The following is a 13,367-nucleotide window of genomic DNA, read 5'->3' on the forward strand; positions in this document are numbered from 1 at the left end:
CTGCACCCTATCACAGGGTAGCATCACCGCTTTGCTCAGCCACAAACGGGCAAGCTTCTCTGCCGCTCCGAGCTAGTCTGTGTTTGTGCATGTCTGACCACGTTATTAACTTACTCAATCCACTCTAGGTTGATGACCTGATTTTTCGCCGTATTGCGCTTCACAACTCTTCTATAACCGATCCCTGGCTGGTGTAGGACTTCACTAATTTAGTGACTGGTACGAATTAATTCCGTCCCGAATACGGGTAGCATACCACCTCGCGGTTCCGGGTTATTAAATCACTGACTCTTTTTCTCTAGATGCTGTGATGTTCCGCCTTATCCCTTCACTCTACTTGATGGTTTCACTCGGATTCTACCAGGTAGCTTGTTACGATCGTGTTTTCCTCCGGTTCTTTTAAATTCCCTTTTTATAATCTCACTCAATTTACTTTGGCCCTGCACCATCGTTCTCAGTTGAGACACGCCGTCCTCTAGTCACTGCCATTCTCCGAAACGTGATGCATGCGACAAGTAGGAACCCGTGATTTTCACCGCCCATCACCTTGTTTTGCTAGGCACTTGACGACAATGTGTAAATGCACCCTCATAATCTTGTCGATACCGAACGGATAAGAAATCGGCACTTCACGATTCGTTCATTTTTAATCTCACTTTCACTAGATATCACCCCCACTGTTTTTTCAAACACAACTTTATGATCTGTTTCTAAAAATATTTTATATATTTCCTTTTTCCCTTAGGCTATTGTGGCTTGTATTATTTAGGCATACGTTTTGTCCTGATGATGATCCCTTTGATTTAGTAAGTGGGATCGAAACGCCGTCGACTTATTGAAACACCATATACCTAACATGTATACCGAATGTGCTATGCTTGTAATGGTGTAAACTGAATTTCTGTCACTGTTGTATTTACAGAAATTGCTCACCTCTGCCTAAATACTCTTCTCTGTCCCTTCACTACCTTCTCACCCTGCCAATTTGTAAGCGTAAGGGCACAGGCTTGTGTCCTACTCTAAAGAATTGAAGGTATTTTATATGACATATCAAGTGTACAGTAAAAATTCTTGACCTCTGTCCGGCTGGACAAGTCATACTACTCAATATAGTTTCCATTGTGTCTATATTCATTGCTTTCACGTAACCCTTTTTTTTGCATGGGACCATTGTTGTTGTAGAAATCTATATAGCGCAGCCACAAGACACACTGATCGTACTCCGCCATCTGGGATACCACCTGCTCCTCCCACCAGCCCATGACCAAATTGGCATAGCTGGAGGCGAAGCAGGTGTCCATGGCTGTGCCCTGTTACTGGTGATGGATGACATCATTGAACAAAAAATAGTTGATCATGAGGCAGAACTCGATCATAGTTAAAATCATCTTAGAGTGGCCTCGTAATGATACTGATCGTGATCGTAAAAAACGTCTGACAGCTTGTAACCCAAATTGGGTTGGATGATTTTAACTATGATTAGGGCTCCCGGTTTTCTGTTTAAACGGATTTTTACATATAAATACAGAAGGAAAACAATTTTTCCTTTGTCTGTATTCATATGTAAAAACTGCAAAATACTGCTGTGCTCGAATCCAGAGTTAACTCGCCAGGCCTTCTTCCTGCTGCTGGAAATTCCTTTCCGGGCACACACACAGCCAAACTGAGTACTTCACAGGTCTTTTGAAGACCATGTTCTTGTTAAATTGGCTTTATTGTTCTTTCAGCCCATGCTGTAGCCTCCCCAAAAGCCCCTGACTCCTCCTGCCCCAGGCCCCACACAGTGCACGTTTTAAACACTTCAATTCACAGTGCTGCAGCAGGAGATAAATGAATATTTTCCCCGTGACAATCTGCAAGCCCATGATGTCGTCCTTGGAGAAAACACATTAACCGAATGTTTAATCAGAACATTATTTTTAACAAACCCCTTATCATAAAATGAGCAGTACATTTTTTCCTACACAATCACATGAGATTTCATAAACAGCTTCCATGTTGTTCTCGACATTTACTATGGATTAAAAATGTAATTTCAGTCATAATACACTAATCGTTAATTCAGGGGTCATTCTGTTTTTCAGTTAGAAAATGCATGTTGCAGAGCAGGTTCAAGATGTTTAGTTTCATGGAGAGGAAGCCAACATAGGTCAATATGTGATTAGCTCCTAAATCAGTGAGTCGAGCGGAGAGAGGTATTGGTATTTTTAGAAGCCCCACAAAGAAATAAAACTCCTTTGTAAGGTCAGGCGTTCTTCTCTTTGCCAAGTTTTATGCTAATGGTTTTTAGCAAGTGCTTAGCAGCTGTTTCAAGACCATCTGTAAGGGCCAAGTTGATTTTATTTTTATTACGTATTCCTGCTTTTCCTCTTAAGGCTTTATTGTGTGCATATGTCAATCCAAAGAGAGGGACGTCCTCTCACCCTAAATAGTCGCACTGATGATTGGCGCCATCTAGGCGCCCATGTGTTACTCCCATGTAAACCATGAATTCATTATTTTTTATCACATTTACTCCATCATTCTGCACTTTTAATATAGTTCATGCTTTATATCTGGATCCACATTCCGAATAATAATATTGGATGGAGTAAATGTGATAAAAAATAATGAATTTATGGTTTACATGGGAGTAACACATGGTCGCCTAGATGGCGCCAATCAGCAGTGCGACTATTTGGGGCGAGAGGTCGCCCCTCTCTTTGAACTTGTTTATTGCATAGGTGCTCTTTGGGCAGGGCACCTTCTTAGTCTGCACGCATTCGTGATAATTATGGATACGTTGGATTTAATGAGAAAACCAGGAGTGCATCTTGTCTAATAATTAAATCACTGCATATGTCAATCCCTCACATTTACGTGTTTTCCTGCTGTTCTAATTGTTTTTTTACTTACTAGTGAGGTCATGCTTCCGCTCGGAAAATCTGTGTGCTACTTTAAAGTCAGAGATTTGAGTCCAGACTCGCTGCCTTGACTTTCATCCTCCCAAAGTTGATAAAAATAGTTGCATTGCCTTGTGTAATAGTAACACCAGTTGTTTCAAGACTTGAGGCGTAATTGATGAAGTGCTATATAGGTAACCCTAGGTTTAGCATGCAGCATTGCTTGTAACATAAAATTGCACTATGATCTGACATGCTATGGCACCTGTGTTAGTAACTTAAGCCTGTACACAGGCTTGTTATGTTAAATGACATGCATGTGTGTATAACAAATGTTTATACATAAGCTTGGTGTGTTAAGTGAAATACAGCTGTTAGTAATGTAAGTCTGCCTGCAGTATTATGTCAAGGGACGTAGGGGTATCAGTAATGTTGGTCTGTAAACAGGCCTGTCATGTTACATGAACACTTTTGTTTTCATTTTAAAACTGGGGTTGACTAAACACAATCAAGTTTTTTAAAAACATTTTTTAACGCAAAATTTTCTAGCTGGCTTTAGATGAAATACAGAAGTGCTGGCACATGTTTGCTCCTCATAAGTGCTTGTACACTATCCTAAAGTGTTTTTATAGTAGAACTGAGAAGCACAGGTATTCTCCTTTTAAAATTACTCAGTACCAGACCATTTAAAGCACTGCTAAAGCCACAACAAATCGCTAGTTTAAGTGAGCGCAAGTGTGCATTGTCAATTTAAATAAATGTGGAACAATACCAGCTGTAGCGTCGTCTTTTGCTTGTGGCAAAAATAAATGTGGATAAATACAGAAAAAATGCCCAAAAAATAAATATGGATACATACAGACGGAAATGGCAAAAAACTAAATACCATAAAACCGGGAGCCCTAACTATGATCATAGATTTAAAGCCACGCTGCAAAAGCAACGTCATTTCTGCCTGTTGAGTTCCCTTCATGCCCAGCCAGTGAGAAAGGGAAATGCTTCCTGAAACGCGTATGGCGCAATTAGGCATAAGGACTTTGCAATCGCGGGAACTGCCATGTTTGTTTTCAGCATGATGCCAATAAAGAAGCTGCTCAACACGAAACGTGAGGCTTTCCAATTGTTTGGTCTTTGCATATGGAATATATAGTGGCCTGCCACGGTCACGGAAAGCCCCATCGCAACTCATGCGAGTCCGTAGCACCGATGCAAGTAAGAGGTGCTTATGGAGTTAAGTGTTTGTTGGCATCTGTTCAGAAAGCTGAATACTCACATTGAGAGTTACCTGTGAACCTACGGAAGGTTAACTTAATTGAGGAAACGCAACAAGAGGCTCCCATGAAGGGTTTATTATATCGGACTGCAACTACCAAGATGCATTAAAACCACGCCCACTGCGGCAAGATTTAAAGCCACGCTGCACGAGCAATGTCATTTCGCGTTGGCGCAATTAGGCATAAGGACTTTGCAATCGCGGGAACTGCCGAGTTTGTTTTCAGCATGATGCCAATACAGAAGCTGCTCAACATGAAACGTGAGGCTTTCCAATTGTTTGTTCTTTGCATATGGAATATATATATATGTACATATACATATATATATATATATTTTGTTTTTTATATATATAGCAACAACAGTACTTTAAATATTAAGACAATTTTCTGAGGATTTCAATCAGAATCTACTAAGAATGGCTATAATTTCATTAGACTCTGCCTAGTGGGTTATTCTCCAGCTGTTACCCATTAGCCATTGATTCTCAAACCAAATTCAATATGGAGAGGCGCTATTCCTCAATAAATTTACAGGTGAATATAGTTTTAAAGATATTGTTAAAGCAATGTATAAATACTGAAACAGAATTAGAGAGAGTAATTGTAAGATAGTGGGTCCTTAATAATGTTGTGCTAATTTGTTATATCAATCAATCAATCAATCATAGCATTTATAGAGCGCACTACCAACCTGTGAGGGACTCAAGGCGCTGGGGGGGGGAACGCTGCTACTGTTCGAAGAGCCAAGTCTTGAGAAGTCACCTGAAAGTTAGGAGGTCTTTGGTCTGCCGCTGGCGTATGGGGAGGGTGTTCCATGTCTTGGCGGTGAGGTGGGAGAATGATCTGCCCCCGGCTTTCACTCTACGAATGCAGGGAACTGTCGTGAGGGCACAGTCTGCGGAGCAGAGCGGACCTGGCAGGTGGGGGTGTAGAGGCTGAGTCCGCAGTTGAGGCACGCTGGTCCGGTGTTGTGGAGTGCCTTATGTTCGTGGGTGAGGAGTTATAGGTGTGTAGCTGAATAGCTGAACCTACAGAGTGAGAGTAGACGAGACGAGCAGGAAGCACCTCAGTGAGAAGTCTCTCAATTTGTCCCAAACCCCGTTCCCCCTTTGTTAATACTCTAGACTGTAAGTTATTCTCAGTCAAGGGTATTTCAGAGAGGGACTGGGGACATATCTTCTGCTCCTGAGGAAATCGAATCCAGGTACCAATTACCGTTATGACAAACATGGAGCAGCATTAAGGGGCCAGTAGTCTTAAAGAGACAGAAAATAAATCCTCAGTGCAACCCTTCTGCCATTTTCCAAAGTTGCAACTCTATAACGATATATTTTAGCCATCATATTGGTAGTTTATTTTATTATTGTTTTGTTTCAGGTTTTACGTTGATTCAAATTCGTAAACATGAGCGAAGCAGTTCGTAGCAGATGATCTTTACCTCCTGACAGAGGGTTGATAACTACAAATCTGAGGACAACTTCAACAAAGAAAAATATGTCATATGCCAAACTAATCCGAAAGAAAAGCTAACATCATATGCGGCTGGACAGAAGAGAGTTTGAGATGCTGCAGAAATATGGCAAGACAAAGTTCACAAAAGATTGAACTGATGGGTGAAGAGGATCAAATATTTTATCATTGTAACAACAAGTGCTACAAGTCATACGCAATGGAAAAAACACCTGGAAAAAATGTGTAAACAAATAACAGAAATTGGTGAATGATAATAAGAATCCAAATCTTCTGAGAAAGCAATGACAATCAATGTCAATGCCTATCCACTTTTCCACTTAGAAGATCGATGGCTACCTCTTGTCCACCTCCAACAACTGATCAGAAAGCAGAGGATCTTCAGTGTATTATCTGTGGTTTAGGCAGAACGAGGACCATAGGGATTGACGTAACAGCAAAGTACAGACTATGTGATTTTCATAGGGCAAACATGTTTTTATCTGCAGCTTGTTTCTTCCAAGATGAGTAGCTGATCTTAACAGCGAGGTGAATACATTTGCACTTCTTTTGTAGGCCCACCCGAAATACATGTGTGCATACATTCGAGAATATACACAATGAGGTCCCAGCAGAAATGTAACCCCAGCCTTCAGTTAAGTTTACACTCTGTGAAAAAGCAAATTAAGTTTTAAAGCCACTCTTGAGTGCTGGATATGGTTTCACACTCAGTGAGATCAGAAAAATAATGGTCAACATTGATGAAACTTTATTGATCCATAATGATGAAATACATTTTTTTCTGGTGAAAGTGTACAATGACAGAATTTGTCCGTGTGAAACATGGAGCGGCATCAAAGGGTCTGGCCTCTTGATATAACGCCGTTAAAAATAATTGCTGTACAGATATTTTCCTTTTTGATTTGTGTTTTTTTATTATTAGACTAGCAGCCCGTCCCGACCTTGTCCGGGAGCAACAGGCAGCTTCCCTGACCCCCGCCCGCCCCTACATTATCCATTATGCCGGGCCCCCGCCCGGCCCGTCCCCCGCCTTCCCCGACCCGAACCACTTCTCAATGGACTTGGGGTCCCCTTATCTCCGCCGGCGCTCCTCCATCTAAAACCCCTGTGGCTACACGCCACTTTTTCCTCCTTTTCCTCCTGTAATGTTGTCTTTTTGCTGCCTGCCCGTCCCGTCTCCCGCCTGGCCCGCCTGCTTCACCTGCCCCGCCTACCCTGACCCCCACCCCCGCCTGTCCCTACATGAGTGCCCTTACCTCCACCAGCGCTGCTCCCGCCTGACCGCTCGCACCACCCCTCCTCCCCTGCGCCATGTCCGCCGCTCCTCCTCCGCCGCCGGTCCTCTGCTCCTGATGTCACCGCTCCTCCCTCGCGCCATGTCCGCCGCTCCTCGGACGCCGCTCCTCCCCGTGCTCCTAACGTGACCACGCACGTCGCGGCCGGCGCTACTTTTGAGGGACTACTTTTTTTTTAATCTAAAATTTTAAATAACGTTTATTTTTTTAATTTATGTAGCCTATAACCATCTACACACCCTGCCGATTTCAACGGTGTATCGGGTGTGTAGATTGGCGCAGTGGTTCCCAAGTTTACCCGCCTCAAAGCTTGAAAGTTTTTGCTTTATTATAGTAGTATAGATAAGTAATTTAGCTTGGGTAGATATTGCTAGTCTGAGCCAAATTTTTCTGGACTACATTTTGTACAATGGTAAATGTGTTGCAATGATAATGTAATCTTTCAGGAACCATGAGACCAATATACTTCATTTTGGACTCAATGGGGGTCAAGTAGTATTAAAGAGACAGAAAATACCCCCTCGGAGCAACCCTTCTGCCATTTCCCAAAATTACGACTTAATAATAATGTGTTTTAGCCATCATATTGGTAGTTCATTTTAATATCGTTTTTGTTTCAGGTTTTATGTTGATTCATATTCGTAAACATGAAAGAAGGTCATAACAGAGGATCTTTACCTCCTGACAGATGATTGATAACTACAAAATCTGAGGACGCCTTCAACAAAGAAAAACGAGTCATATGCCAACCTAATCTGAAAGAAAAGTTAATATCATCTGTGACTGGACAGAGGAGAATCAATATTTATCATTGTAACAAGAAGTGCTACAAGTCGTATGCAAGGGAAAAAAAAACCTGGAAAAAATGTGTAAAAAAATAAAAGAAACCAGTGAATCACAACAAGAATCGAAATCTTCTGAGAAAGCAATGACAATCAAAGCCAATGCTTGTTGGAGAACCGGGTCTTATGGGCCTGGCGGCGCAGGGAATGCTTTAAATTCCAGAGTTCACCTGCCTTGTCGAACAGAGACATGAGAAACTCTGTTGACCGTGGAAAGCCAGGTTTATTAGCTGCAGCCAAGCATAGTTATCCCAGAAGTTACACGCAAGGTCGGTTCTGAGGAGACTGCCACTTCAATCCGTGGTGAACAATCTTTTATAGGAAACACATTTACTAAAGTTTACTCCTTACGCATCCAAAACAAGCCAATAGACAAAGTTGGAAAACAAGCTATCAAGTGTCTCAAATACGCCCCTCTCTCAGACCCCATGTGTTACCCCTCCCAATAAATTTACCAGTACTAGTACCAACAATCCAATTTGCAGGTGTCAGGACGTATTTGTGTGCCTCAAAGGATAGTGTGTAACAAGAGAATACAAAGAGAGAATAGTGAAGGCCAGTCGGATAAGATAATGTAAGGAGAAAATAGGAGAAGGTAAATAGTCAGTCGAGACGGGGATCAGTCAACCCAGACATGGATTAACGAACTCGACCAGACCCTGGCATCGGTTTCATAAACAAGGTCAATGGAGTTACTCTTTAATAGAAAGGACACGCAGCAGCTGAGAAAAGCAAAAACACTCCGTTCGCCGTGCTGCCTGAGTGAGGGCAACACAAACTGGCAACAAGACACAAAATGGAGGCTGAATACGGGACGAAGTCAGAAATCGAAGAACCTCAGACCCTCCTTTTGCCTTTACTCAGGCAAAAACACCAAGGACTCAAGTTAGTCTGAGTCGATGTCAATGGCCATGAGGTCATTGAGCTGTTGCTGTAGAACCATTCTAATATTCTCTGTTTTCTGTGACACAGGCTTTGGGACACACATAGTGGCACAAAGACCACAGATGGCAGGTCCACACTGTACACAGAGACAACAAGAGAAAATGATGGCCAAGACCATTCCAAGGAAAGTTAGTATCTTCCACCCCCATGTGGACAGTAGTCCCCAAAACCATCCCATCACAGACCAATCTCCCATGTCCTAACGTATAGACTCGGTGATGATATGTAACTTGGAGATAGCTTGGTATACCGTAGGGGCATTATCAGGAATGTAAATACAGCAACTAGAACCCGATCAATTTACAGACTCCTCCACGATCTGCAAGGACAATGTCGAGAACCATTCGGTTCTGCAAAGTCATAAGGCGATCCGCCTGAAGTTCAGGTGTCAGATTACTCAAGGCTCCAGAAGTTACATTTATGGTAGCCTCAACAACACAAACTAGTTGTCTGATGTCTCTCCTATTGGCCATTGGGCCCCAGAAAGGAAGCAACCCTTTAATAAAGTCACCTCCTTCTTGTCCTGCTGTGCCTTTCAAATCAATAACTCCCCTGCCATATCTCTTCCTCTGATGACCTGAAGGAGCAGTATATGTTGGAGGAAGAAGAAAAGCCACATAACAAGTTCCTGAAAAGTAGGTAGGAAGCCATGTATAAGCTCTGTCGTGGCAGATGAAATATGTGCCTTGTGATGGCACTAATGGTGAGGAAATCTGAGGTGTATAGACATAAGTATGGGAACAGACACTCTTCTCCTGTTGCTTTTTGACATTCTGGCCATTGATCTGTAGGCATAAATTACCTCGATGAGGTACAGTCCAAATTGGTGGGGATCTCCTTCGCCTAGCCTTATCTGTAAGGCTAGTAACATAACAGGTTATATTCCAGCCATCATATGCTCTTTCTTATCCACTGGAATCTTACTAATCTCAGCAATTCTAGCCATGGCCACTATTCCCTTTATCTAAGAACTATGACTAAAATCTGCTCCACCACCATATGGACTACCAGGAGGATACCGTAGATGGTTCTGATAAACATTAGAGAACATAGCCAAATAGGCCCAAGCGGAGCCTTCATAGGAAAATGGAAGGACTAAATATGGCATTCCTCTCTCTGTATTATGAGGCATGAGCCCACAGACCGAACAATCAGTGGTGTTCATTACCAGTTGATGCTGATGCAATAACTGAATAAATGAATTATTAAAGTATTCTGTTCTCCTAATCAGTTCGTGTTCTGAGAGTGTATGAAACCGATGTTGGGAGGCAGTAGTAAGGAAAGATAAGGCAACAGGAGTTGGAACAGGTGCTTGCTGCATAATATAAACAACCCAATTTACACATGCTAATAAAATACATAAACATGTTGTTAGAACCGGCTGTCTCTAGTTGGCAGAGGTATGCACTTCCGACAAATAGGGACACACCTTTTCTAGTCAGGGCAAGGGGATCACACCCTTTGATAACCCCTGCTCACCCCCTTGGTAGCTTGGCAGAGTAGACAGGCTTATCTCAGAGGCTGTGTGTTAAGCATTTATGACCACATACAGTAATAAAGTGAATACACTACAAATGGACACGACACAGTAGTATTATAAAAATAAGGATTTTCATATAAGGCTTAGCACAAGACCAAATAACGACAAAAATATACCACAATCTTAATAAATACTCTTGGAAGGACAAATAATAGTTCAAGTGTAGTTTCTTCTTAGCACAAAGTCTTTAGTATCAAAAGCAACTCTTCTTCTTTAAAACACAGTTCTTGGCAACAATGTAACCCACACGGGAGTCACACGACATCGAGGCAAAGTTAATCCAAAGGGTTCGGCGTTGACCGCGAGGAGCGCTACGTCGAGCCCGGAGTCACACGGACTCCCAACAACACAGTTGTAATGGCCGGATTTTCTGTGTAGATGGGATCAGCCCCCAGGGGCCCCTATGACCCAGCCAAAACGTACTCACCTTCCCTCCTCAGATCGTATTCACAATGAGTAGATAAATATGCAGTTTGCACCTAAGGATGGGGAATGACAATATATGTATGTACAGATTTTCTATAATATCTTATTCACATCAGTTGGTCTCGCGGCCACTCAGACCCAGACCGGTCTACCCTAGGGCAGATATTGCGCACAATCCGGTGCGACTACACATGGGCCTGCAGAACCCAATGCTCCCTTTTCCAAACTGTTCGCAATCCTGCGAAACTAAGCGCCAGTATCCTCCCTGGCGTTCTCACTTATTCAAGCCACAATCCTGTGGGTATTGGCACTGGTCTCCCACCCAGTGTTGTCACTAACGCCGCATATCAACGACGACCACATTCCTATGAACCATTATTTGGGGTATTATCTCAGTGGTCTACTTGGGATAAAACTACTATAATAACTTTAAATAGGGTTTCAGATTGTAGAGTGTACTCCCTGCTCTTGGCATCAAAGGTCCACCCACTCCCTTATTCAATCACCATTTACCTGATCGGGATTTCTCATCCGTTCACCCAAACAGCTTTTGACTAGAAGTGCAGTTTACCGAGATTGAACATGAGCACCAGGCACACGATAATTCTATATGAATTAGGGTATTTATTAACAATAGACATAAATCACATTACTATGCAGTATAACATTTGCAAGAAAAAGGTAAAGATTAGAGTGCACATCCTAGATAAGTTGGGCGGGTGTCACCTGGTTAGTGGGAAGTCTGGACTCGGCAGTCATCTAGGCTCCTGTTTCGTCTCTGGGTCCTGGCTCGTCTTGCAGTCACCCTCAGCCGTCACAAGTACACGTCTGCACCGCTAGGCTCAATCTCGTCTGCTTCCCCTCAGGACCTCGGAACCTTGCTGTTTATTAGCTACCGTCTCTCTCTCTCTCTGTATCAGTGCGCTCCGCGCTACTTCTCGTTCAGTCTATCTCAGAGAGTTTCGGTCTTAAATCTTTCTCCGACTTCAAAGATGGCGACTCATCCACCATGAAAGTGAATAATGGCAGAGATGCTAACGGCTAGATGCCGCCTACGAACTAACTGACAAACTGACTAACACCTTCTCTAATATCAAAGCCCGTTCCTTCATGGAAAGTTACGGCCAGTAACCTGCCGCCCACCAAATTCTTGTACCTCCCCGTACCAAGGACACTTTCCCAGCCGGCCGGCCTGAAGTTGTGTCTTCGGAGTGGAGAAAAATACATTCCTTCGATAAGGGTCAGCCTGAACCGGTTCTCTCCAAGCGAACAACAGCTTGAAACTAAAACATTACTCTTCACCTAGAAAGCCTTCCCGAGCTACCGGGCAGAAAGCAAAATGGAATCTGTCTCGTTTAAGGCCTACGGAGCCCATAATATGCATAGCTCCATGAAAAACAGCTCAGCATGTTAGCAAATGAATGAATCATGACTAATACTTATATATCTATCCCCTAACTTAAATTCATAAGCCTTACTCTAAGGGAAATAATACGAAAATGCCTTTATATATGTAAGACAGGGTCCCTGTCTATCGGCCTAATCCCTATGCTATGGGGGTGATAGGCTGGAGTCACTCTCCATCATTCTCCTTCTCCAAAGAGCTAGCAAAAAGACAGCCATAACATTACACCCCTTGACTCCAGTCTATTAACCACAAACTAAATAGAGCTAACGTCAGTAGACGAATAATATGAAACAAAATTAACTGATCTACGACCCTTACTAAGACTAAAAAATTGTAGCAGGGAAGGGATACACTGAATAAAACAGCAAATAGCTATCAGGACACAAACAGTAAGAATAACTCCCCCTAAAATTTGTCGTATGAAATGCATGTCGGGGAGCCAGTTAAAAAGCCAGTCAAAGAAACCCTGATCTATATGTTCTCTAATTTCTGCAGTCAAGTCGTGGAGTTTATTAATGTGGGACTGGATATCTTTAGAATGATCAGACAAATTAAAACAGCATAGACCTTCAAATTCAGAGCACTCGTGCCCATGTTTCAATAATAAATAATCAATAGCTGCACGGTTTTGCAAAATAGCTCTACGTTCACCTTGGGAGTCTAATAATAAATCTGATAAAACAGTAGACGTTTGGTTAATTGACTTTACCATCCAGCAGGCCATTTTGCCGATTGTTTTGGCATTGTAGACGGCCAATGCTGGAACACCAATAATAGAAAAAGCTAAACCAAGGTACTCTGATCTAGAATAAAGATGAACAGAGGAATCACAGTCTTCGTGTAGTGACATTGAATCTCGCACAATACGGGAATGTGGAGTAGGATGTGAGGAAAACATGAGTAAACTTAATCTAGTGATGGCACATGGACCACCAGAAATATTCGCTGGAATATAGGGCCAAGATGAATTCCCGCAGGAAAAGAGCCATCCAGCTGGCAATAGCATTGAACGATAGTGGCTAGTGGCTACTACTAGACGTTTACAGGTCATATTGTTCTTTACTGAAAGACATGAATTAGGAAGTCTCTTTGAACATAACAAACGTTGATGAAATGAAAAAGTAGTAGCGGCTTGGAGTTTCAACCGCAAACACTCGGAAATAGCCTTAGGGTTACAGGTCATAACGAAGCAAAGATCACCAGGGGTAATATTGAAAGTAGTAATTCTGGAATTAATAGGGACATTAAGATCTGGAATAAGAGTACATGAGGGACAAAACTCATG

The sequence above is a fragment of the Lissotriton vulgaris genome, chromosome 5 (assembly GCF_964263255.1).
Source record: "Lissotriton vulgaris chromosome 5, aLisVul1.2, whole genome shotgun sequence".
Lineage (NCBI taxonomy): Eukaryota > Metazoa > Chordata > Amphibia > Caudata > Salamandridae > Lissotriton > Lissotriton vulgaris.